Source organism: Phaenicophaeus curvirostris, chromosome 1, assembly GCF_032191515.1.
Source record: "Phaenicophaeus curvirostris isolate KB17595 chromosome 1, BPBGC_Pcur_1.0, whole genome shotgun sequence".
NCBI classification, from domain to species: domain Eukaryota; kingdom Metazoa; phylum Chordata; class Aves; order Cuculiformes; family Cuculidae; genus Phaenicophaeus; species Phaenicophaeus curvirostris.
The window spans coordinates 141,960,810-141,986,074 of NC_091392.1; the positions used below are offsets into that span (position 1 = coordinate 141,960,810).

At 44.1% G+C, this 25,265-nt stretch overlaps 1 protein-coding gene across 4 annotated transcripts in view; it reads left to right on the forward strand.

Annotated features, from left to right (window-relative positions):
- RPL31 (ribosomal protein L31) overlaps positions 1-25,265 on the forward strand; it is a 492,543-nt gene that overhangs the window by 313,152 nt on the left and 154,126 nt on the right. Inside the window, exon 1 of one of the 4 annotated variants that reach the window (XM_069876689.1) lies at positions 10,011-10,016. The exons of the other annotated variants lie outside the window; for them this stretch is intronic. The gene's annotated coding sequence lies outside the window, so the exon portion shown is untranslated. Of the gene's footprint in view, positions 1-10,010; positions 10,017-25,265 lie in introns of those variants that run through there. 4 annotated transcript variants of the gene reach the window in all.

A 25,265-nucleotide genomic window follows, 5' to 3' on the forward strand; every position in this document is an offset into this window, starting at 1 on the left:
ATGTATGTTTATGTATTATGTCAGTTCTGAAAGATGCATAAATTACGGAAACCAAAATGGTGACTTAATAAGAATGATATTTTCAAACTCTTATGGTTCCACTTTAAGTTCCTATGGTATTAGTGCTAGTAGAATAACTACTGAAATGCACCACATTCAGGGCTAAATTATGCTAAAATAGGTCAAGCAGCAGTGAAGGCAGTTATTTTGACTGAACTAGGGTTAACAAGATGCATGTAACAAATGCCTCAGGAGAACAATCACATGCTCTCGCTGCACATGATACCACAGCAGGATACCCATAGCTTCAGGTTCCAGCTAAATGGCATCATGGTGTGCTCTTTCGGGCAAGAAAATAGTTTTACAATTGTTTGAATATGATCCCCTCAGTTTATGTGATGTAACCTGACAGTTTAAAGGGTCCCATAAGTACGTTTTCACTGAAGCCTATGCAACTTCTGCATACTCAACTAGGCTGTTTTTAACATAAAGCAGAGGGAGAGCAAAGAAGTAATTAATGAAAGAGCTGATACCTTCTGAGACTCCTGGCATGCCAGCATGCCCAGCTGCCTTTCCACTTGTTTCTCAATAAAGAAAGAAGAAGTCAGGAGGTAGAAATTAGCCTGAGGTATTAAAATTGGACTCGAGCTGAAGTAGTGCATCTGAAAACCTTGGACTTTATGGTAAAAGAAATAAAAACCACTTCTAGAATTAATCTTCTTTGTTACAACAACAACCAGAAAAAAAACACAAGGAGTTTTTCTCTCAATTTTTGTGATGATTCAGCCAATTTATACATCACATATGGAACAATATGTAATGTTTGCCTGCCTTGCCTTGCCTTGCCTTGCTTCCCTTCCTTTCCCTTTTTCCCTTTTTCCCTTTTTCCCTTTTTCCCTTTTTCCCTTATTTTCAAAAGCCTCTATTATGAATTGCTCCACTTGCCTTTTGAATGCTTTCATCACATCTCTGTGTTAGGGAACAAATACCTTAGGGTGGAAAATGAAGCAGAGGAAAACACATAGATGTATTGATTGAGCCTGCTCTCACCAAGCACCTGGGCTCAAATACGTAAAGGTATACAATTTGTGCATAAACAAATTCTGCATCTAATATACCAGATGCACATAATTTTTCAGAAAGTTGACATGTACATAGAATATTAAATTTAGGAACATTTATGAAGGTGTGTTGGATTTTGCTTATCCAAGACCATAGAATATTTTTCTGTAAAGTTACTTGATGATACTGACGGCTAAAATGTTACAAATTTTCCAGTCATTACAGCTGTGTGCATTTTTATGAGGGGTTTTGAATTCATTATTTACCTAAGCAGAGAGAAAAAGGAGACAGAGAGAGAACAAACATGTACTTGAGGAAAGCCATTTAAAGAAACTGATAATATAAAGAAATAAGATTTCTACTGTAACAAAAAAAAAAGTGGTTTAGTTGATTTTATATACTGAAAGTTTTTGTAGCCTTTTACACCTGGCTGGGCTGCTTTTAATACAACGCATAGAGAGTGCAAAGAAGTCCTTGATGAACAGTCATCCCAACTCCAAAAGTCTAGAATCCAGAGGAACTATTTTCCAAATGGAATACTGATTTAACAAAACCAATAATGTTCTCTAGGTTTGTATTAGTTTATCAAATCTGTTTAGGGATGATAGCCAATTGATTTTTTTCCTTCCAATGATACAGGAAGTTTGATTTCAATACTATTGTTTTGACTTTTATTCGGTAACAGAATGCATTGAAATGTTTTGTTTATTTGCAATATATCAGATTAAGTGTCAAAATGACTCATTGTCAATGTTTTAATCTTCTTTTATCTGAAGGTTACATTTACATGGAGTAGATGCTTAAATTTGGAAGAAAACATCCTGTGTTATTGTTCTGCACAAGAATTTAGGAGATTCCCATTTTCCCTCGAGTCTGAGGCATGAAGACTTTTCAGCGTTTCAGACAAAGGGGAACTCCAGATTTTAGACACTGGAAATTCAGGGAGATTTACTGTCTGTCACAGTGTTGTTTATTTTTATTGTTGAAATTGGTTTGGAATGAAGGTTTTAATACCGCGACCTGGAGCATGGTGAAGAGGAGCGTGGCAAAGAGGTGCGGGGCAGTTTGAGCAGCAGTTTGAGCGGGCAGGGCGAGAAGGCAGGGTGCAGAGAAGACCTAGAGACTAGACAGAAGACACCAAGGACCATGGTGGCCACCCAGCAGAAGGTTAAAGCTGCTCCGTGTGCTGCAGCAGGCAGGATGGATGCTGCCACTCAGACAGAGCCACAGTGGGTGCATACAGCTATCCAGACCCTGGACTGCAGGCAGTGCCCCCCTCCCACACCAGCTCGTGCCTCTGTTACTGGCTCCACTTGTGAAAGCTGCGCTCGAGTGGGGGAACTCCTTCACATGGTGGAGGAGTTAAGGGAGGAGGTAAAGAGGCTGAGGACCATCAGGGAGTGTGAGAGGGAGATAGACCAGTGGAGTAGTGCCCTCTCACTAACTCAGCAGCCTGCTGGAGCTGGTGTGTCCAAACACCATCCACCTGCAAACTGCAAGGTTGGGGTTACAAGAGATGGGGAATGGCAGCAAGTTCCTGCCAGACAAAAGAAACCTGCTCCCCTCACCCAGACACCAAAACCCCAGATCCCCCTGGTGAACAAGTACCAGGTGCTGCAGGTGGAATCCAACCCTGAGGATGAGGATGGCTCTCCCACAGCCTAGAATCCTTCCCTCGGCCGCACCATCCACAGAAAAAGATAAAACATCCTCCATTAAGAAGAAGAGGAGGGTGATTGTTGTAGGGGACACCCTCCTAAAAGGAACAGAGGGACCCATTTGCAGACCGGATCCGCTCCACAGAGAGGTCTGCTGCTTACCGGGGGCATCAGTGAAGGAGGTAGATAGAAAACTTCCTTCCCTGGTCCATGAGACAGACTACTATCCTCTGATAGTAGTCCAAACTGGTAACGATGATCTAGTAAACAAAAAGACCAAAACCATCAAGAATGACTTCAGGGCCATTGGGAAAATGATGGAGCGCTCTGAGGCACAAATAGTATTCTGCTCCATCCCAAGGCTAAATAGAGAGGAGCGGGAAGTCAGGAAGAAGAATTCGGTTAATGCCTGGCTCCGAGCCTGGCGTGAGGAGAGGGGCTTTGGCTCCTTTGATCATGGGGTGGCTCATGCACCCCCAGGCTTTGTCGCTAAGGGCAGGACACGTGTGTCTCCTAGGGGGGCTAAAGCCCTTGCCAAAAACCTAGCTAAGCTCATAAATTGAGCTTTAAACAAGATGTGAAGGGGGAGGGGGTTGAGCCCAGGCTAGACAGGAATGAGCCTGGATGTGGGGCACTGGTGATTCAGAGAGTGTGTGATGGTGAGGCCCACCAGTACCTCACCACACAGAAAGTGGGGGAGAACACACCTGGGGGTGCTAAGGGAGATACAGGCACTCTGGTGCTAGCTACTCCAGTTAGCAGGCAATTGGGAACGAACTCTGTTCCCTCTAAGAGGGCTGAAGGCTCGGCAGCTCAGCTGAAGTGCATTTACACCAATGCATGCAGCATGGGGAATAAGAAGGAAGAGCTGGAAGCTGTCGTAGGGCAAGGAGCCTGTGATGTCGTTGCCATCACAGAAACATGGTGGGACGACTCATATAACTGGAGTGAAGCTATGGTGGGGTACAAACTCTTCAGGCGGGATAGGAAGGGCAGGAGAGGAGGCGGGGTAGCCCTCTTTGTAAGGGAGGACTTGGACACCATTGAGATGGACTGTGGTGATGAGGAGATTGAGTGCCTGTGGGTTAAAATCAGAGGAGCCCACCAGAAGGTAGATTTTGTGATGGGAGTCTGTAACAGACCACCCAGCCAAGGAGAAGCAGCTGATGAGCTCTTCTATAAACAGCTGGGGTTAATCTCTAGATCAATGCCTCTTGTTCTTGTGGGAGACTTCAATCTTCCTGATATCTGCTGGAAGTACAATAGAGCAGAAAGGAAGCAGTCTAGGAGGTTCCTGGAGTGCGTGGAAGACAATATCCTTGCACAGCTGGTGAATGAAGCAACAAGGGAAGGTGCCCTCCTGGACCTGCTGTTTGTGAGCAGAGAAGGCCTTGTGGGGGATGTGGCAGTAGGTGGACGCCTAGGACAAAGTGATCATGAGATGATAGGGTTTTCTGTTCTAGGTGAAGTGAAGAGGGTGGTTAGCAGGACGGTAGCATTAAATTTCCAGAGGGCAGACTTGGAACTCTTCAGAAGGCTGGTTGGCAAAGTCTCATGGGAGACAGTACTTAAGGGCAAGGGAGCCCATGAGGGCTGGGAGCTCTTCAAAAAGGAAATCCTGGCAGCTCAGGAGAAAGCCATCCCCATGTTCTCTTGGAAAAAAAGCTGGCAGGAAAAAAACAGCTTGGTTGAATAGAGAGATCTTGAGTGATATCAAGAAGAAGAGAAATGTTTATGGGCTCTGGAAGAGGGGACAGGCCTCTTGGGTGGACTACAGGAGGGAAGTGAGATTGTGTAGAGAAAAAATCTGAAGGGCTAAGGCTCAACTAGAAATCAGATTGGCCAAGTCTGTGAAAGATAACAAAAAATCTTTCTATAAATATATAAATAATAAAAGGAGGACTAGGGAGACCATACAGTCCCTAATGGACACAGAAGGAACAACAGTGACAGGGGATGAGCAAAAGGCTGAGGTACTTAATGCCTTCTTTGCCTCAGTCTTTAATTGTAAAGAAAGTCGTTCCGTCTGTGTACAAACCCAGGAGCTAGAGGAGCAAAATGAGGCTCCCTTGATCCAAGAGGAGGTGGTCAGAGCCTTGCTAGCCCAACTAGACACCCACAAGTCTATGGGACCGGATGGGATTCATGCAAGGGTATTGAAGGAACTGGCGGATGTGCTGGCCAAACCCCTTTCAATCATCTTCCAGCAATCCTGGAAGACAGGGGAAGTCCCACTGGACTGGAGGCTGGCTGATGTTCTGCCTATAGACAAGAAGGGTCGCAGGGAGGATCCAGAGAACTACAGGCCTGTCAGTCTGACCTCAGTGCCAGGGAAAGTCATGGAGCAGGTGATCTTGAGTGCTATCATGAAGCACATGCAAGAGAACCAGGTGATCAGGCCCAGTCAACACGGGTTCATGAAAGACAGGTCCTGACAAACTAACCTGATCGCCTTCTATGACAAAGTGACTCGGCTGCTGGATGAGGGGAAGGCTGTGGATGTGGTCTTCCTGGACTTCAGTAAAGCCTTTGACACAGTTTCTCACAGCATTCTGCTTGAGAAACTGTCAGCCTCTGGCCTGGACAGGCGCACACTCTCCTGGGTGGAAAACTGGTTGGATGGCCGGGCCCAGAGAGTGGTGGGAAATGGTGTGAAATCCAGCTGGAGGCCAGTGACAAGTGGGGTTCCCCAGGGCTCAGTGCTGGGTCCAGCCCTGTTCAATGTCTTTATCAATGACCTGGATGAAGGCATCGAGTGCACCCTTAGCAAGTTTGTGGATGACACTAAGCTGGGTGTAAGTGTTGATCTGCTGGAGGGTCGGGAGGCTCTGCAAAGGGATCTGAACAGGCTGGACCGCTGGGCAGAGTCCAATGGGATGAGGTTTAACAAGGCCAAATGCCGGGTCCTGCACTTGGGGCACAACAACCCTGTGCAGTGCTACAGACTGGGAGAAGTCTGTCTAGAAAGCTGCCTGGAGGAGAGAGACCTGGAGGTGTTGGTTGACAGCGACTGAACATGAGCCAGCAGTGTGCCCAGGTGGCCAAGAAGGCCAATGGCATCTTGGCTTGTATCAGAAACAGTGTGACCAGCAGGTCCAGGGAGGTTATTCTCCCTCTGTACTCGGCACTGGTGAGACTGCACCTCGAATCCTGTGTTCAGTTCTGGGCCCCTCACCACAAGAAGGATGTTGAGGCTCTGGAGCAAGTCCAGAGAAGAGCAACGAAGCTGGTGAAGGGGCTGGAGAACAAGTCTTATGAGGAGCAGCTGAGAGAGCTGGGGTTGTTTATCCTGGAGAAGAGGAGGCTGAGGGGAGACCTCATTGCTCTCTATAACTACCTGAAAGGAGGTTCTAGAGAGGAGGGTGCTGGCCTCTTCTCCCAAGTGACAGGGGACAGGACAAGAGGGAATGGCCTCAAGCTCCGCCAGGGGAGATTTAGGCTGGACATTAGGAAAAAATTCTTCACAGAAAGGGTCATCGGGCACTGGAACAGGCTGCCCAGGGAGGTGGTTGAGTCACCTTCCCTGGAGGTGTTTAAGGCACGGGTGGACGAGGTGCTGAGGGGCATGGTTTAGTGTTTGATAGGAATGGTTGGACTCGATGATCCAGTGGGTCTCTTCCAACCTGGTGATTCTATGATTCTATGATTCTATGATATTGTCTTCCAATTTCAGCGATTTGGAGTAGTATTTTTCTTTTGATAATCTGTCTTGGTTGGCCTTTGACAAATCAAACTGGATTCACCTACCTTCAGACACATTTCCTTTTACCATAAAGGAAATGTGCAAATTATCTATGATAATTAGATTTGACCCAGTTACTGGATTTGGGAACATCCTTCTTTCTTGCCTGGGGCTGAATATCCCTATAGAAAGCAAATCTCACACTTAAGACAGGGTATAATCAGGGTTAGAAATCTTTCATCAGAGACAAAAAAAGATGTAACCGAACTAGCACTATTCTGTTGCCTGACATTGTCTGATATTTTCTTCTGCTCAGTGAATTATTCATTACTAATGATTTAGAGCTCTCTGGCCTGTCTATGTGATGACAGCTCCCCTCCTGCCATGTACACACCCTACCACAACACGAACACTTATGACAAATACTGACATCATATCCTTAAACTTACTTAATAAGTATTAGCTATGAATCAAATGGCTTAAGTAATCCTTCCTCATCCATCTTACAAGTTCAATAAGTTGTGTGGTATCAATGTTGAGTATTACCACCTTTGATTAGAGGCAAGCCCTATGTACACAGTAGTGTAATAACGCCTGATGGGAAACACATGTCTGAGAAAACCCCCACAGCAAGATTGCATTGTACTAAGAAATTCCTTTTGCTGGCTTCCTGGCTCCAGAAATGTTATTTATCCATTTTGAGCTCTGAAGTTAAAATTCAGGGGCTTATCTGCTCAGAGCATAATCTTGTACCAAACCCACAAGACATTTAGATTCTGTTGAACTCTCTGTGAGTTCATCGGCTCCTTGCTCATCTGCTCCTTGAACTTGGAATTTTTCAGGTGTTTGGTCAATAGAGCAAAGGAGTAAAATATTGATGTGCAACAGAAGAATTGTGGAGGTTTTTCCCTAAGAAAACACTGAATAAGGAATGAAATTCTGTGATGTATTCTCTGGGAGTGGCAGCAAAATAAAAAAGAGGATTCTGTCCAAAGCTTGTATCTGTAATGGCCATTGGTATGAATTCCTCATTACAGACAACCTTGTGATGATATATAAATAGCAGTAAAATATAAATATCGGTATAACTCCTACTCAATTTATAGCTCCTAGGGATAAAAATGTGGTTTGGTCAACAGAATTTGAATGTCAGTACACTGATATACTCACCCTAGCAAACCCTCTTTGGTGTGGACTACACCTGACCCCAGAATAAACTAAAGTAAGTAGGTGTTTACTCACTTATACATCTTCACAACCAGAATGAGAAAGTGCGATAACCCATTTGAATTGGAAACGTAGCGGTTAGCCTGAAGGATGGAAAAAAGAAACATGTGTTGAAGAAGCTCCTCCAGGCTCGGGAGTGGGATGGATGATGAGAAGCTAAAACTAACCCATTTATTCAGCCACCTTTTACACCAGATGCTTTGTATTTATATTCTCTCAAAACCACCTTTTAGGCAGGCTAAAACTCCATTCTGAAGCTGTTGAAGTAAATAAGCCTCTCAAAACTTTTGGTTTTATGATTTATGTGGGGCAGTTAAGCCCTTGTACAAATTAAAGGACTAATGAGAGAATCTGGAAAGAGGCAGGACCAATGCACAAAGGTTATGATTAAGTGCTAGAAACATCCTGAAGCCTAATTCCACTTCTAAATTAACATGCCACTTGATCTTAGGCAAGCCTTTTACCTCCTGAAGCATAATTCCACTTCTGAATTAATATGCCACTTGGTCTTGGGCAAGCATTTTATCTTACCTTCTTTCACCTGCTGATAAAATTTGCCAGGGCATGAGGACATATTCGCATCTGTGTTTAAAATATTTTGAAAATCAAGATCGCTATTTATGTATGTCATGTAAATAATTCAGTTCCTTATACAGTATTTGAAGAATCATGGATTTGATGTGACTAACCCAGTCATGGTACCACACTATAATAAATTAGACCAAGATGGCAGCTTGGTACTCCTTTTTGGTTATCTGATGTCTTCACAATCAGTGATTCATTTACCAGCTGGAAAGACAAATGTAGGAACAGCGATATCTTTATGCATTAAATCAGACTGGAGTTTGCAGGCTCTGAAAATTCTGTGGTCACTGTTTCCATTCTTGGTTTTAGGAAGCTGGAAAAATTGAGATTAATTAACCACTCTTTTCCCTTTAAACGATTCTTCGATGAGACATTCTTGGAAATTAACTCATTGGAGAAAGGTTGCCCGAGATAGATAGATGTTTTTTCCCTTGGGCAATTAGACTGTAAGCCACATGTGAAGCTGACTATCCAGCTAGCCAGGGCTTGTCTTTGGAATACCTATTTTTCCTTAGTCTCCCAGAGCAGAAATTGATGATGAGCCATGCCAGCCAGGTGCTGATTAATGGCATTAAGCATCAGTTCACTTCTAGCCAGCTGCCTGAAGTTCTTGGGCTGTTCTGCTGAACTGCTGGCTGGTGCAAGACGTAACCCAAGCCCCAGGATTAAACAATGGCCTAAGCCCATCTCTCACTGCATATAGAATCATAGAATCATAGAATAACCAGGTTGGAAGAGACCCACCGGATCATCGAGTCCAACCATTCCTATCAAACACTAAACCATGCCCCTTAGCACCTCGTCCACCCATGCCTTAAACACCTCCAGGGAAGGCGACTCAACCACCTCCCTGGGCAGCCTGTTCCAGTGCCCAATGACCCTTTCTGTGAAAATGTTAGGAACCTGACAGCTTGGACTTCTCAGCTTCTGGGTTTTCCCTTCATTGAACTAATCAGAGCATCTCAACAATCCTCATACTGATGTTGGTTTGTATTTATTTCCCCAACGGTTCGAGCACACTGAACAAGGTATCTCCCTGGGATAGAGAGGTCACCTGGCTCCCAGGAAAGAATAGTCAGCAGAAATACTACTCTGCACCTTGCAACGCCAGACCCTTACTCTCTCCCTCCTGCAAAGCTCAGCTCCTGCTGTGACCCTCCCTGCAATCCCATTCCCCCTGACAAGGGATGTTAAGCACTGTACTCCTCCATCTTGGAGAACTTATTGGTGAAGTCTCATTCCACTGACTGTCCAGGAATGATAAAAAAACCAGGATGTGCTTAAAACCAAGAGAAGAAAAATATTAAACCAAAGATCACTTGATGTTTTTCATTCAACTTGGTTATTTTAAAAACCTGATGGAAAACATCCATCAGTCAATTGCATCAAAGCAGTTGTCCTTGAATTTTTTTTAAAACCCACAACCAACAAAGCCCTCTGGTCTTAAACTCCTGCTACTGGCAGGAGGAAAGTGACCAGTTATATAATCCATATTCTACTATTTAACATATACTAAATATAGTACAGTTACTCAGAACAATACAAAATATCACAATATGAGAAGCAGCGCTGAAGAGGAGAATTCTACCATTCTAGAAAGATGCATTTTTAGTATTATGTTCCTCGGGAAGAGCATCAAATATTTTTCTGAGTGACCTAATTTTCTTTGTCTGATCAAATGTGCCAGATGCTTCCTTATTCAGAGTTGCCACTCTAAGTGAAAAACTGTTTTCTGGCAGCCACTTGAAATCTCGTCTTCAGTATTCTGTTAGGGATTATTATACAATCATTGCCCGGGCAGGCTGAAAGCATATGGTAACTGGGCTGACATTATCTCTGCTATTTCAAATTTCCCCAAGGATGTGTGGGCACAGTTACAGTTTCAGGTATAAGCCTGCCTTCTTAGTGCATTCAAAATGCGACCCAAACTCAGTAGTGACCAAGCAAACTGGGGGTGGAGAGCTCAGAATCTTTGTTTCCATTTATCTCTCAGGGGCAGGAGGTTTTTTTTCCTTTTGTAGGTACTTCTATCATTTGACAAAAAAAAAAACCCTATAAGGATGGCTCAATGCCTTTCAATGTGCAGCTTTCAGGTAAAATTGTACCCCATGCAACCCAGCTGAAGCTTGAAAGGCTGTATTTTGGTTATACCCATTCAGACTCCTACATACTTTATTTAATTCCTGCTGTACTGACTAACATTTCTCGTATACTTTCTTGGGGACTGTGAAGATGATAAAGATTGATATAGCCTTTCCCAGTATTCCTGTTGCTGGTGACAGGGAATCAATTACTGTAGGAGTAAACAGCCAAAAGACTGTGAGTGAACAACACACACTCAAGTCCATGCTTGTGCATTTTCCTGGCACCCAAGGTGTGGTACTTGGAGCATGCTTAACTTCCAGGGTGCTGTGGATTTTCCGAGCCCTTCTGCCACTCGGAGAGGGTGTCTGTACAGCTAAACAAGAGGGACATGGCTGTGTGCAGGCACTTGAATCCCTTGCTGATGCGGGCTGCATCAATGTTGGCTCATTCCCTCAATCTGTTTTATACCTCACTAACCCTGCAAGGCAACTTGGAGCCAAAGGGAATACCTCCAAGCACTGTGGGGACAGCCAGGCTCTGCCACTTGGCCTGGAGGTTGGAGGTGACTCTCTGCACCTTCTGTTTTGTCGTACAAAGACAAGACCGGCAAGACAAGTGACATCACCCAAACAGGGCAATTAACCATTCAGTGTAGCTGCTCAGCAAGCATCATCGGATTGTTGTTGACCAACAGGAAAACTACATAAATATGTGCAGCTGAATGAACCTGCATATGCCTATGCATCAAAAGTCAAGAGGGAATTTTGATTTTATTGCTGTTGCCGTAATTTATTTGTACTACTGTGCTTCTGAAAGTCCCAGTCTCCCATCGCTTATGCGACAGCCATGGAGGTTTGTCTATCTATGCATCTGACCAAGAGACAGACAAGGGCAATGGGCACTAGGATAGGGTCATGTGGGAGCCCCCAAGAGAGCTGCATAGGATAAAGCAGTCAAAAGCTGGTGTTTTCATATTTGCATCGATTTTGGGGAGCAGTCCTTGGGCTGACCTAGCAGTCCTTGAGCAGTCCCTAGGTGTAAGAGCTCAGCACCAGACCAAAAGACCAATCTAGCAATCAAGCAGTGTCTGTGACCGGAGATCCAGTGCCCTGCTCTCTTTTCATTTTTGGCACACATCCCCAAAGATCTGCTCCCCTGCTCTTGTCACTGAGAGGCACTGAGATACACGCATCTTTGGGGCAGTTTAACTAAAGGTGGCAATTTAAACCAGTATAGGCCAATGAGTAGAAATGTGGATGTTTAATGAACAATTACACACTTAAGTCTAGTTTATTTATTCCTGCCTAAGTTGATAAGAAATTGATTTAAAATAAAAGAAAGAAGTTTTCTTTTAAATTGTAGTATCCACATAGCCAATACATTCCCCTAAGAAAATTAGTAACAGGTTGTATGTTGACAAAGCCTTTGTGGAGATGAAAATTAGGTTTCCAAGCCATTTAGACTTTTGTTTCTTTAACTCACTCTTAAATATCAACTATTAGTAGTATCTACTGTCTTGACAAAGCTAAATGGATCAAAATTCTATCTCATTTTGCACATTGTATGCCTGAATGTAATTCAACATAGATTTTTTTTCTTTTCTGATTTATGTTAGCACCTACATACAGCTCAGGAAGCCCCATAGAATTTTAAACAGGCTGTATTAAAATAAGTAAATCTGTGAGATAATGCATTCTGCAATATTCACAGCTGAGATTGCTTGTTTTCTTCTAGACAGCCTGTAATTTTACTGTAACTTAATCATGACCTAGACTGCAGTATGATTTCTTAACACATTGCTACAAGCAAGTTGTCCCATTCACGCCCTAAACAAAGAGAAAAACCTTACTAAAATACCAAAAAAAAAAAAATGGAGCAGCTTAGTCAGAATTGGCCAAGACCTAGAAGATGCACAGATAAGGTATGGGAAGAAATTGTAAAGCTAAGAAGCAATGCTATCACTGGCTTTCAACAAACTCTATCCTGGGGCAGGAACACTGTATGTGAATTGATTTTAATTGCCTAGAAGCACACTGACCTGTTAGATACAATAGGAAAACTCTAATAAATGCTTCCCAGCTGTGAATTTACCATTCTGCTATCCTAGATTCCTTGCTGGTGTAGGCAATTGGTTTCCACTTCTCCCCTCAAAGTTATCACCTATTCCTGATACCTTGCAGCCCTACTCAGTGCCCAAAGCACCCTTCCTCAGAACCAAGCAAGCAAACAAGAAGAAGCAAGCTACTCCCAAATGTCACTGTTAAACATTGCTTCAGAACTTTACAAAATCATTTTCTTTAAAATTATCAGTTGTTTAAAAATGGCTGTCAAAGGTTATCCTGATTAGCCAGCTGTGCTGCAGAAGGCCTGCCCTACCCCAGCCTGCCCTCAGCTGCCTGTTACCCAAGATAACATTATCTACATGGAAGTCTTAGACAGACTTTCTGTAATTATTAGTGATTTGCAATGTTATTCTCCATTCAGTGTTTATCTCCACAGAGGATGACAAGGAGGTCTTGGAAGCCTTTTTCCCTATCTTCGCAGATAGTTTATTTGTCCAAGTTCAAATCCCTAAGCAGTAGCTTGGTGTGATTTTTTTTTTCTTTGGTGTGTAAGATACAGTTTTAAAGAGGAAGGTGGGATGTGTATGGATTCTTCTCTCCTTGCTCATGGCAGTTCTGTAGTCTTGGAAAGCTCCTATCTTTGTTGTCCTACCCACTAATATTTCTTCCACATTTTTAGACATTTGCTGTGACATGTAGTATCTACTACCTACTATTTGCTATGCGCTCTGCCCTGTATTTCATCCCTGCTACCTACTCTTTCCAGCTCCCCTATCAGCTGTGAATCCTCTGTCATCAATAATCCACTACTTTAACTGGCTTAGAGTTTCCTCCTCTTTCTCTGTCCCGGTCAGATGCCAGATTAGACCCAGCAGAAGCCTGATACTATCCCTCTTGTATGTATTAATCTTCTTACAAGTATGGTCTGCTCTGTATTTAACCTCTTCTTCCTGCACAGCCAGGTAATACCGAGAGCTCCAGAAACACTGTTTGCCTTTTCTCATTAATGAGTGAGGCACCCATTAGTAACATACAACTGTAAATTTATGTAATAGGTTTATCTGAAATTGCTCGTCACTAATCCCGGGCACATAGTTCAGACTACCAATCAGTCTCTTCTTCTTCTCGTGAGCATTGATGTTACAGGGATTTGAGTTATTTGGCACTGTGAAGCCAAAATTCATCAGGTGAGCAATTCCTTTGGAATCACTGGGTTATACTGTTTAACTAGGGCAGTAAGATTTGCCTCTGTGTCTGTGCTGCAGAGCTGCCTACAGCTGTGTTAGGAAGTGAGATAAATCTTTGATTTTGGATTTTTGTACCCATGTGGATTACACTGTACATCTGGGGCTGTGCCTCATTGGTAAGAGAACAAGAACAGAAGCTGGGAGTACTATCTTCTATTCCTGGCTCAGCCCCGATTCACTGCGTGACTGTGGGCAAATCACTTAAGCTGTCTCTGGGATAATAATCGACACAGCAATTCCAGGAGGCTTAATTTTTAAAGTGTCAACTCATATATTTTCTCCAATGTGCCCTGGGAGATTCCCCTTCCCTTCACTGAGAGCAGGAGCAGGGCCTTAGTACTGACAGCAAGATTTGCAACCCCTGACCCCCTCTCCCCCAATCTGCCATAACTATTTTGTACAAAATGTTTAATAATAATGCCAGAAATGCTGTCCTGGAGCTCTGAAAGCCTCTTATCAACTCCAGTTTCGAAAGTACAGTGTACAGAATCTTGTGTAATGATTTTCTTTGTGCTACTTTCAGCATTAATTCTTCTTTCTTGTTATGCCAGCAGATGCATAAATCTGCTATTGGTGCTTTTTGGCTTTGGTTTCACTGGCTGCATGACTTAATTGTGGACCAAAAAAGTTGGATTTTTTTTTCCAGTGTACATTTGTGTGCTTGAAATCCTAAACTTTCTGAAGTGATGGGCTGTAGCTTTGTTGGGATAGGGACTGAAGTTGAGATGTTCTCCATTTGGTAAGATTTATATACTGCATGTCCATCTTCTCAAAATTCACTGTCTCAAAGTGCAGGTACAGGAAAGGCTGATTAGTTACAAACATCCAGCACATAGGGGACTCCTCCCAAATACATTTACAGGTTAACTTAGATTCAAAGCAACATACGTAACAGACCACCTCCTCTCATATGCAGTGCTACAGACTAGGCGAAGTCTGTCTAGAAAACTGCCTGGAGGAGAGGGACCTGGGGGTGTTGGTTGACAGTGACTGAACATGAGCCAGCAGTGTGCCCAGGTGGCCAAGAAGGCCAATGGCATCTTGGCTTGTATCAGAAACAGCGTGACCAGCAGGTCCAGGGAGGTTATTCTCCCTCTGTACTCGGCACTGATGAGACCGCTCCTCGAATACTGTTCTGGGCCTCTCACCACAAGAAGGATGTTGAGGCTCTGGAGCGAGTCCAGAGAAGAGCAACGAAGCTGGTGAAGGGGCTGGAGAACAGGCCTTATGAGGAATGGCTGAGAGAGCTGGGGCTGTTTAACCTGGAGAAGAGGAGGCTGAGGGGAGACCTCATTGCTTTCTATAACTACCTGAAAGGAGGTTGTAGAGAGGAGGGTGCTGGCCTCTTCTCCCAAGTGACGGGGGACAGGACAAGAGGGAATGGCCTCAAGCTCCGCCAGGAGAGATTTAGGCTGGACATTAGGAAAAAATTCTTCACAGAAAGGGTCATTGGGCACTGGAACAGGCTGCCCAGGGAGGTGGTTGAGTCACCTTCCCTGGAGGTGTTTAAGGCATGGGTGGACGAGGTGCTGAGGGGCATGGTTTAGTGTTTGATAGGAATGGTTGGACTCGATGATCCGGTGGGTCTCTTCCAACCTGGTTATTCTGTGATTCTGTGATAAAGACCATATCCCCTTCTAGCAGCAATGGCAGCTGATCTCTGCAGCAACTATGATAAAACCACTGCTTTCATTTGTGAATAGTATTGGGAAAGTATTCGGTGTGTTTCATTTACTGCCATTTAGCATCTGGGGACAAATAAGGGAGTGAGACCATGGGCCAGCACAACTCTCTGCAATTCACAGCAGTGACCTGGTGGAGCACTACTCAGAAGTTTCCCTACCGAGCACCTGGAACATCACGGATGTCAGCAAAGTCAATGGAAGAGCAGTCATTCAGATCTCATCAAGGTTCGAGTCAGATCCCTAGCTTCAATGATGAAGACTTGTATTTATGTAGTTTGCTGTATCACAATATGGTGTCTCAAAATGTCTGCTACCACTCACTTTTAAAGCATATGTATAGTACATATAGCCTTGTCACTGCTGACACCTTTTTTTGATTTAGCTACATGAGAGTACTCTGTTGCTGATGAATCAAGCTGTTTTGGGGACTAGTTTACTTCTGAATATTTTGGAGGAGGAAAGTGAAGCAAGAAGTCAAGTGTTTTTCCATGGACTATGCCCAACCCTATCTTTGAGCAGTTCTTCCATCAGGGACTTTTCTTTAAACAGTCATTATAAATGTGATGTAATTATCTATTCTGTGAAGTCTTGTAGCGTTAAAAAAAACCTTTTACTTTGGCTCAGGAAAGGATCCTTCACTAAGGTAACATTTAACACATGCCAAGCCCGTCAGGTCCCAGCTCAAGGGCAGAAAAGATGCAATAACTTATCACACATTGAGTTGGAATGAATGACATGAGGCCATCTAGCCCATTTCCCTGCCCAAGGCAGTCACAGCGACACCTCTGTCACTCCTGCCAGAACCAGATTGAGCCTACTGGTATAGACTCCAATATGCTCATCTGCCGGAGACATGCCTTGTAGGCAATTCACTCCACTTCTGCTAATAGAGGTGTGCAGAACTCATCCACAAAGACATCAGCTTTAGCTACAGGAATAATTGCAGTTTCAATCATTATAAAAAGGGAAGGAAAATACCATGGATTATTAGGGTTCTAAGTAATTTAGGCATGCACTCCTCTCTTGTTGCTTAGAAGTACTGTTAGCAGCAGTGAGAGTAACATGCACATTGCAGAAAGAGAAGAGGCACGTTAGGCCAAATTCTGCCCTCAGAGGCATGTGCACAAAATTTCCAATGACATCCGTGGGAATTGGGCATGTGGATTGAGGGCACAATCTGGCCCTTTATTTTCAGCTGCTGTATTATGATCATGACATGCTAATTTCTAATTCCTTCAGCAAAACCAGGAAGGCTTAAATATTAATGTTGCCAAATGTCAGAAACACCTATGCAATATAGTCTTGAGTGAATTCATGAAAACAGATTTCAGGAACCATGGCCATGCTCATTATTGGACCCTGACATCCCCAATCAGTTAGAACTCTCCTAATATTCATTGGGGTTTTGCCAAGCTAAGAACTGAATAAGGGCTGCTTCATTTAGCTCTGTGGTAGCTGATTTGGACATTGGTCTCCTGACAGCCATGGTCACAGCTTCTCACTTTGAGGGACAGATGCAAAAGCACAGATGTCATCTTGGGTTTGCTGGATGATAAGCATCGAAGTTATGTCCCCCATCTCCTCCATAAACAGAAGTCAACCAAATGCAAACAGATAGGTAAGAAGAATAGTACAGGCAGAGATTTACTACAAGGAGGAAAAAAGGGGGAGATTAGCCCCTTACCAGTCCCCAGCACCACACTCCTTGCTTCTTCTCACGTTTGCAGGGAAATAAAGGAGGTACTGGAGTCAGCTAAGAGGAAAGGTGAAAACGTCCCCAGCTGCAAGCCTGGCACGTGGGCCTTCCTTTGGCAAGTAACTGGACATGAGTCAGAGCCTTGACACCTGTATCCTATGCCTGCCAGCACTGGGGGGTCAGATCCTTCCTAAGGAGACATTCAGCAGAAGATGCCTGCTTGGCCCTCCAGCAGCAGGGTTAATCATGCTAAACAAGCTGCCTTTCCATGCCAGCTGCAGGTGGACACTAGGGTCTGTGGGAGGGGAGAGAAATGGTGTCCCAGAACCTAACACATTTCTGCAAGGAGTTCCTCAGCTGGAAGAAGCTCCCCATCATGGTATGGGACCAGAGGAAAGGTGACAAAAATGAAGCAGATTGTTCTTCCTGGAGAGGCCAAAGCAGGTTTCATAGGCTGCCCCACTGCATGGCAGTGGTGAGTTACTGTCCATTTAACCTTCTGCTGTTGGGAAGGAGTCTCCATGGTCCCTCACCTTCTTTGCTGCTCCAGTTTGGGTACTGCTGCAGGAATGTGTCCCTGTCCTCCACTTTCTGCAGTCTTCAGCAGGCCCTCCAGTTGGGCTCACAGGACCTAGAGTTGTCAGGGAAGATGGAATAGAATAAAAATGAAGAAATAACTTAATTATACTGAAAGTGCTGCTGTAAAGGCAGAGAAGTCTGTGGAGTACAGCAGAGCCAGCTGCTTTGTGCACAGTGAAGAGGGAGCAATTCACCAGCAGTGTCAGGGGAGCACACAGAGGCTGAAAAGTAGGGGTACATGTTAAAAAATAGGGGCAGCGGGACTCTCCTTCTGGATGCTGCTCTGAGTTTCATGAGTCCCGCCTCATGAGCTGCCCTTAGCCAGGGGCAGGAACAGCGCAGCCAGGCAGCCATCAGTTGCGTTCTGTTGTGTCCCCCAGTACCAGGCGCCAGATTCCAGCATGTCCTCATTTTGCTCTCAATGTTTTGTTTCATAACGGCAGCAAGCGGCTGGCGGCAGAGTGTGTCCGGAGGCCAGCTGGGATGGCAGGAGCCCTCTGCCTTCAGCACTGTGCCTGCACAGGCACCCCGAGCCTGCCATCGTCCTCCAGAAACGCACAGCCTGTCACAACTCGTTGCTTAATGCTAAACTACCCGTTATAAATAAACATGGTCCTAATAATAGTTTGCCTGACCTGACTCACTGTAGGAAACAGCCTCAGAAATAAAAGAGGATGACTTTCAAATGCAAGTGTTCTAATTTTACGTAAATAAAAAATGAAAAGGGCAGCACAGGACAGGCTAGGGGAAAATCGCATCACAGGGAGCTGAAGTTACAATCCCAGGGTGTTAATGGGCTCGCTTGGCTGCTAAATCTGATGCTGTCTTCCCTTGTAAGTTTGCTGGAGTTTGACAGATGGATGTAGAGAAATATTACGTGAATTGTCAGATAACTCTTAGTCACCCAGATTAAAAACAAATTCCATTGACATTGTGTCATGCCTTGGGAGCCCAAAACAGATATTGATATTTTCATCTTGTTGCAGGGAGGAGGGAGATGGGAGTGGGTAAAGTAAGAAATCAAAATCATCCAAATAGATAGACAGAGCCAGTCTTTTGGCTTTGTTTGAAAAATGACACCACAGCACAGTGCACCTAGCTGAGGATGAGAGATAACGCAATCCAGCCTCTCTCTCTCACTCTCAAACGAAGGGGAGACAAAGACAGAATTATCATAAAAACCCAAAGCTTCTAATGTCTGTATGGAATTGTAAGAACAAGCGTAGGAACCAGATTCACCCAGTGAATGCCGCAAGATTTGCCCCTCAAAAGCCCCTGATGCCAGTGCAATGTAGAAGGGATTGAGCAACCCACATCCAGGGGGGCACATGGTGCTTTTACTCAACTTTGGGGGATGAAGCAGATAGAGATATAATGCCTATGCACCAACATGTGGAACAAGAGGAGCAGGAGGGAACTGGACTTGCTCAGCCTCAGGAGAGACAGATTTGAGGGGTCCTAAGAGCCTGCCGGAATCTGGGACAGGCCATCAAGAAGACGGAGCCAGGCTCTTCACAGCGTCACACAGCACAGGGGTGAGAAACACTGAACATAAGTTGAAAAGCGAGAGGTTTACATTGGATATAAAGAGACAATTTCCTGATGTCAGGACAATGTCCTGACGAGGACAGCCAGGCCATGGAGCTAGTTGCCCCAAGAGGCTGTTCCATGTCCTTGCTTGGAGGGTTTGAAACAAAGCCCTGAACCTGGCCTCAGAGCTAGCCCTGCTTTGAGCAAGAGGTTGGATCAGAGACATCCTGAGGTCCCTTCCAACCTGGATTGTCCTATTATACCTGTGATAAATTCACAAGTTGTTTCTGCACTGCTGACTACTGAGAATCCAGTATTAAGTTTGTAGTTAACTGTTCCAGAGTCAACAACAAAATGATGTTGTGTTTTGCATGAATTATTAGATGGTATGTAGAGGTCCTGAAAGGCCTCTTCATCATCATGAAGATGATTTCAGTGAGAAACCAGTGGAAGATACTGTATATTTCTTGAGGCAACAGAAAGATTTGAAAGGACCTTATCTTTGGTCAGTGTTATGTGTACGTACAGAGCTGGCTCTACTTTATGCTAGTTACAAAGTCCTGGGAGAGGAACTAAGCCTTTCTTGATATCGAATTTGGCACCCTAAAGTGTATGTACATGTACGTCTGTGTTTGTGTGGTATGTATCCATGTGCAGTGTACTGTTCTGATTTGAGCTAAAGCAGAACCAATTCTCTAACTTTTCAGCTAAGCCTTTTCTAAGTAACTTCAGTTTCTGAAAGCTAACAACATGATTTTCCATAGTGTTTGCCTCTAGAAGTGATAATGCCTGATGTTTATCGCCAAAGTATAAAGGCACTGGTACATAGAGAGTCAATTGTTTATAGTTAATCCTACGTAAATCAAGGTCATCCTAGAGTTGGTAGAATGCTATAAATCAAATGGCAAAAAAGGGGATCCCACCTGCAGAGAGAATCAGACAGGACAGGTGACGCAGAAGTGTCCAACATATTATTCCATTCCATATACAGCATATTCGGTACAAAGCTTAGGAATTGTGTCAAACACTCTTCTTCAATGGCTAACATCCAGTGAGGACCTTCTCCATCTGTCTGCCCCTAATGTCAATTCATATGTTCTTGAATCCAGTTCACAGGCCCAGGTCCTGGCTGCTGGTGAGTCCGGTCCAGGACCTTTCCATGCACCTATCCTGCAGTGTCAGTGCAGTCATCAGGGAAGTTTTATTTGGTTTTATATAGTTGTATATATTTAATTATTCTCTTATTAATATTTCTATTTTCCTTTTTATTATCATTGTTTCATTAAAATTGATCCAGTTTTAGTTTCCAGCCCACAAGCCTCTCTTTCTCATCTCCCTTTCCTCTTTCTCTGTTGGGGGAAACTGGTACACAACAGCCCAGTTCAGCTGCTGACCTGGCTGGGATTGCGGGGGGCGGGGGGGGGTGTGGTGCAGAGCTAAACCAGGACATGTATCACAGAATCATAGAATCATAGAATGGTTTGGGTTGGAAGGGACCTTAAAGATCAACTAGTTCCAACTCCCCTGCCATGGGTAGGGACACCTCCCACTAGATCAAGCTGTTCAAGTATTCATCCAACCTGTCCTTGAACACTCCCACAGAAGGGGCATCCACAACTTACTTGGGCTATCTGTGCTAGCACCTCACCACCCTTGTCATGAAGAATTTCTTCCTAATGTCTAGTCTAAATCTTCCCCCCTCCAATTTATAGCCATTCCTCCTCATCTTGTCACTACGTGTCCTTGTAAAAAGTCCCTCCACAGCTTTCTTGTAAGCCACCTCCAGGTACTGGAGGGCTGCTATAAGGTCTCCCCGGAGCCTTCTCTTCTCAAGGCTGAACAATCCCAACTCTCTCAGCCTGTCCTTATATAGAAGATGCTCCAGCCTTCTGATCATCTTTGTAGCCTCCTCTGGACTCATTCCAACAGTTCCATCTCCTATGTTGGGAATTCCAGAACTGGACAGATAGGGGTCTCACAAGAGCAGAGTAGAGGGGCAGAATCACTTCCCTCAACATGCTGGCCACGCTTCTTTTGATGCAGCCCAGGATTCAGTTGGCCTTCTGGGCTGTGAGCACACACTGCTGGCTCATGTCGAGATTTTCATCAACCAGCACCCCCAAGTCCTTCTCCGCAGGGCAGCTCTCAATCACGTCATCCCCCATTGTGTACTGAAACTGTGGATTGCCCTGTCCCAGGTGCAGGACTTTGCACTTGGCCTTGTTGAACCTCATGAGGTTCTCACAGGCCCACTTCTCCAGCTTGTCCAGGTCCCTCTGGATGACATCCTGTCCTTCTGGTGTGACAGTTGCACCGTTCAGTTTGGTGTACCTGCAAACTTGCTGAGGGTGCATTCGGTCTCGCTGTCTGTATCACTGATGTAAATATTAAACAGCACTGGTCCCTGTATGACCCCTGAGGGACAACACTTGACATCAAGCCATTGTACATGCATTCTACATGTAGATATACACAGCATGCACATATATGCAGCTTTTATATAACCTATAAATTATGTTATACTACCACTGCTGACTTTTCAAAATTAAGCAGTTGAAAACTAAATAATTCCTGGTCAATTTCACAGAATCATAGAATAGTTTGAGTTGGAAGCAACCTTAAAGATCATCCAGTTCTAAGCCCCATGCCATGGGCTAGATGAGATTGCTCATAGTGTCACCCAGTCTGATCTTGAACACTTCCAGGGATGGGGCATCCATGACTTCTCAGTATGTCTAATTATGTATTTCAATGTCTCCCTTAAAAGTCATTGGGCTATATTAAATATGACATAGTGTTAGAAATGTTTGTGTACCTTTTCTGATTTTTCCCCCATAGATCAAAAGGCAGGTACCATTTGCTCAGTTAACCAGATAATATTTTGAACCATTATTTTCTTCTTGTTTGGTAGGTAACTCCTTTTCTTATTTAGTCCATTTTTTCAAACTCCATTTTGAAGTTTGGAACACTAATTTGTCTGTGATGATCTTCATATAGTATCTCTGGCACTGGTAAGTTAATACGCACAGTATCCTAGTGAAGTGATCACAGGCACAAGACATACTTCAACTGCAGAGAGGTTACAGTAGCAAGCAACTAATTGGGGCAGGGGAGGAGAAGGCTATGCGCAGTTTCTTTAGCACAGCCCCATGACTTTGGTGCCGCCAGATGATGCTAGTGCTCAGCATAGGTGAGACCTTGGAGTCCTAAGTCACGCACTAAGTAACCATCCAGAGGGGACTTGTTTGATTTCTCTGGCTTTCAATGTGCTCTCCAAGGAGACAAGGACAGAAACCCTGTTCAGGCAGTATGTGGGTGTCTCACTGACAGCCTTCTCCACAGTTTACCCTCCAACAGAGAAGAAGGAGGTGATGTCTTGTACACCACTGACACGTCCCTTGAGTGGGTTAAATGTGTGCTGAATGAAGAAGGGCCCTGGGAAAATGAGCAGTGGCTGATCACATAATTAAAAACTTTGCTGTTGTGCATGCTTACAAAGAGTCCAAATTTAGTTTGTGTAGAGTACTTTAGTTCTGATACTAACTTTCGGTTGCTTGACACAGAAACTTACTAATACCTTTCTGTATAGCATGTGTGGGTGTGTGCTTTTAATTTCCTAAGTTTATAAAAAAGTCAAAAGAAGACGACTGAAATTCCACCCTGGGACATCATATTCATTACAGCATGTTGCCGCAGTTTGAACTGATACCCCACACAGACACTCATCATTTGAGATGGTAGAGAAAAAGATAGCAGGAGTGACCTGTCATTCTAACCAGCCCCTCATTCACAGATTCACTACATCCTTGGGAAAGAATGGCTTGTTGTTATCCAGTTACCTGAAATCACACTTAACTCAAACCAGGTTAAGCTAAAAGGCAAATACAGTTGCTTAATCATAGCATCCAAAACAGGCAACACAGTTACAGGTGTATATACAAGAGGCAGTGGATGAAATTAAATAGGAAGGTATGTGATTGTATTGGGTAGATATCCCTCAGCTACCAGCAAGTTCAGACTGGGCTTCAGGTATCATGCATGACACTCGTCTGCTGGGAGGCCCCCGAGGGATCTCTCTCAAGGTGCACAGCTTCTCTGGGCTACCCTACCAGAGAGCAGTTCCAAGTGCCTGCCTTCCCTGTTTTCACCTCAGATGACATCTCCTTCATGATTGGCTCACCTCTCTTTCACAATCACTTCAGCTTTTGTGTTCAGGCTTCACATTGAGCTCTTTCAGGGGTCCAGACAGGTTTCTTCTGTCATCCTGCAGCTCACACTATTCCTTCCTTTATTCGAGGCATTCTGGCCACTCTGTTAAGTAACATGACAGGGGTTTTTCCCTTCTTAGATATTGAAATCCCTCTCTGTTGGCTGAGAATCATCTCCTGCCCTTAACTGACTAGTAAATCCTCCCTGGCTCACCAACCAGCATTTCTATGGCCCTTATGTCATAGAATTCTGTACCAGGAGCACACAACACAAACCTCCAGACCAGCTAACTGCATGCAGCTCACTCCAGGCTCTTGCCTGAGACCAGTTTAAAGGTAGTTAATCTTTTTGGGACACAGATTTCTCCATGTTAGGCTGGGATGACTATGGTGCGATGCAGGGTTTGATTCTCTCACTAGGCTCCGCCAGTGCTGGGGAAGGGTGACAAGAATATGCAAAGTCTCTCAGCTGAGAAACAAACAGTAAAGACTTTTTCTGAGGTGGAATTAAGGTGGCTGACTTGTGCTATAAGCAGCCAAGAGACAGCCAAAACCATAAAGGCTGGCAGGCAAGTTCAAAACAGAAAGACACAGTAGGACTGAAAATATAATAACTTGTTAAACAATTGAATAGTTATATTAATTTAGGTGGAAAAAACGTAAACATTTTCTCTCGTTTTACCTAAGACAATAGTTCTCATTTTCTGTTAGGGTACAAGGCAAATATCAGTGGAAGCACTATAACACACCATGTACAATTTCAGCTACTATGTCAAGCCCAACAAATTCAAAACTGTAATGCGACTCAAATGTGTGTACACGAAATGCCTGCCTACACCACGACAACTGCTTTTTCAGGCTAACTCTCTGATTCCTTTTTTTCTTGTCTTCTTATTGGAACTGGGCTGAAAATAAAAAAACAGACAGCCTACATTGCCAGATAACCTTAACTAATTAACACAGTGAACAGAATAATTTTGCCTTGCTTTCTTCTCAGAGCAAATCTGTAGCATCCCCATAAAGGCTCTGCATTGCTGAAACTAATCAGGCCTCAAGAAGTTTGGCATCCATTAGTCCCTTTGAAGTCTCACAGAGACCCAGTCAATTATCATACAAAGTATTTGGCAAGAGGAGTCACTCATACACATCTGGTGCATATCTCATCTTTTGTGCGGGAACCAACCTGAAACCTCCTGCTCTGTAAATGGGCGTGAGTATTCTGCCATCATCAGTGTAAGGGAGATGCCTCTGCCTAAGCGTGGAGTCATCACACTTAACTTGGGATGTCTGAAAGATCTGACCAGAGCTAGTCACTCGGGTCTTTTTTATAATCAATGGTGAGCCACTGGCACTCCCCCAGGGCAGTTGGTCCGGCCTTGTCTTAGATCCCAGCAAGAAGATGAGATGGAGTGCCCTCTGCAGGTGTCTACCTCTGTCCTTTGACCAAAAACCAACTTTGGGTGACTTAAGTCATACCTAAATGCTTGACTCTCAGATGACTGAGTTAAAACAGATGTATCCTGCCTAGACAGGGTATGACTGGAGTGAAACATATAAAATATGTTGGAAGCTTAATAAAGTTTAATACATTTCCAAATTTGGAGCTTAAAAAGCTGCAGTGGTGTGTGTCTCCCTTCCCTAGTTGCAGTTCATCTTAAGGCAAATCAACTCTTTCTTTCCCTTGTTTATATACGTTGCGACTCTACATTCAGGGAGAAACATGCTGGGTTTCTCCCATAGTTAGAAGAATTTATGAACAATAAGCAGATTTTTCCTTATAGCTGACATAAAACGGGCTTTTTGGAAACAAAATACCTGACTGATGGCAAGTTCACTTTCTCTCCAGCAATTTCAAGGATCATGTTCTACTTTAGACAGAGATTACTTGGTCACTCAGGGAACAATGCAGTGTATTTTTTACTGTAACATTGATATAAATATTAACTGTCACATCATAT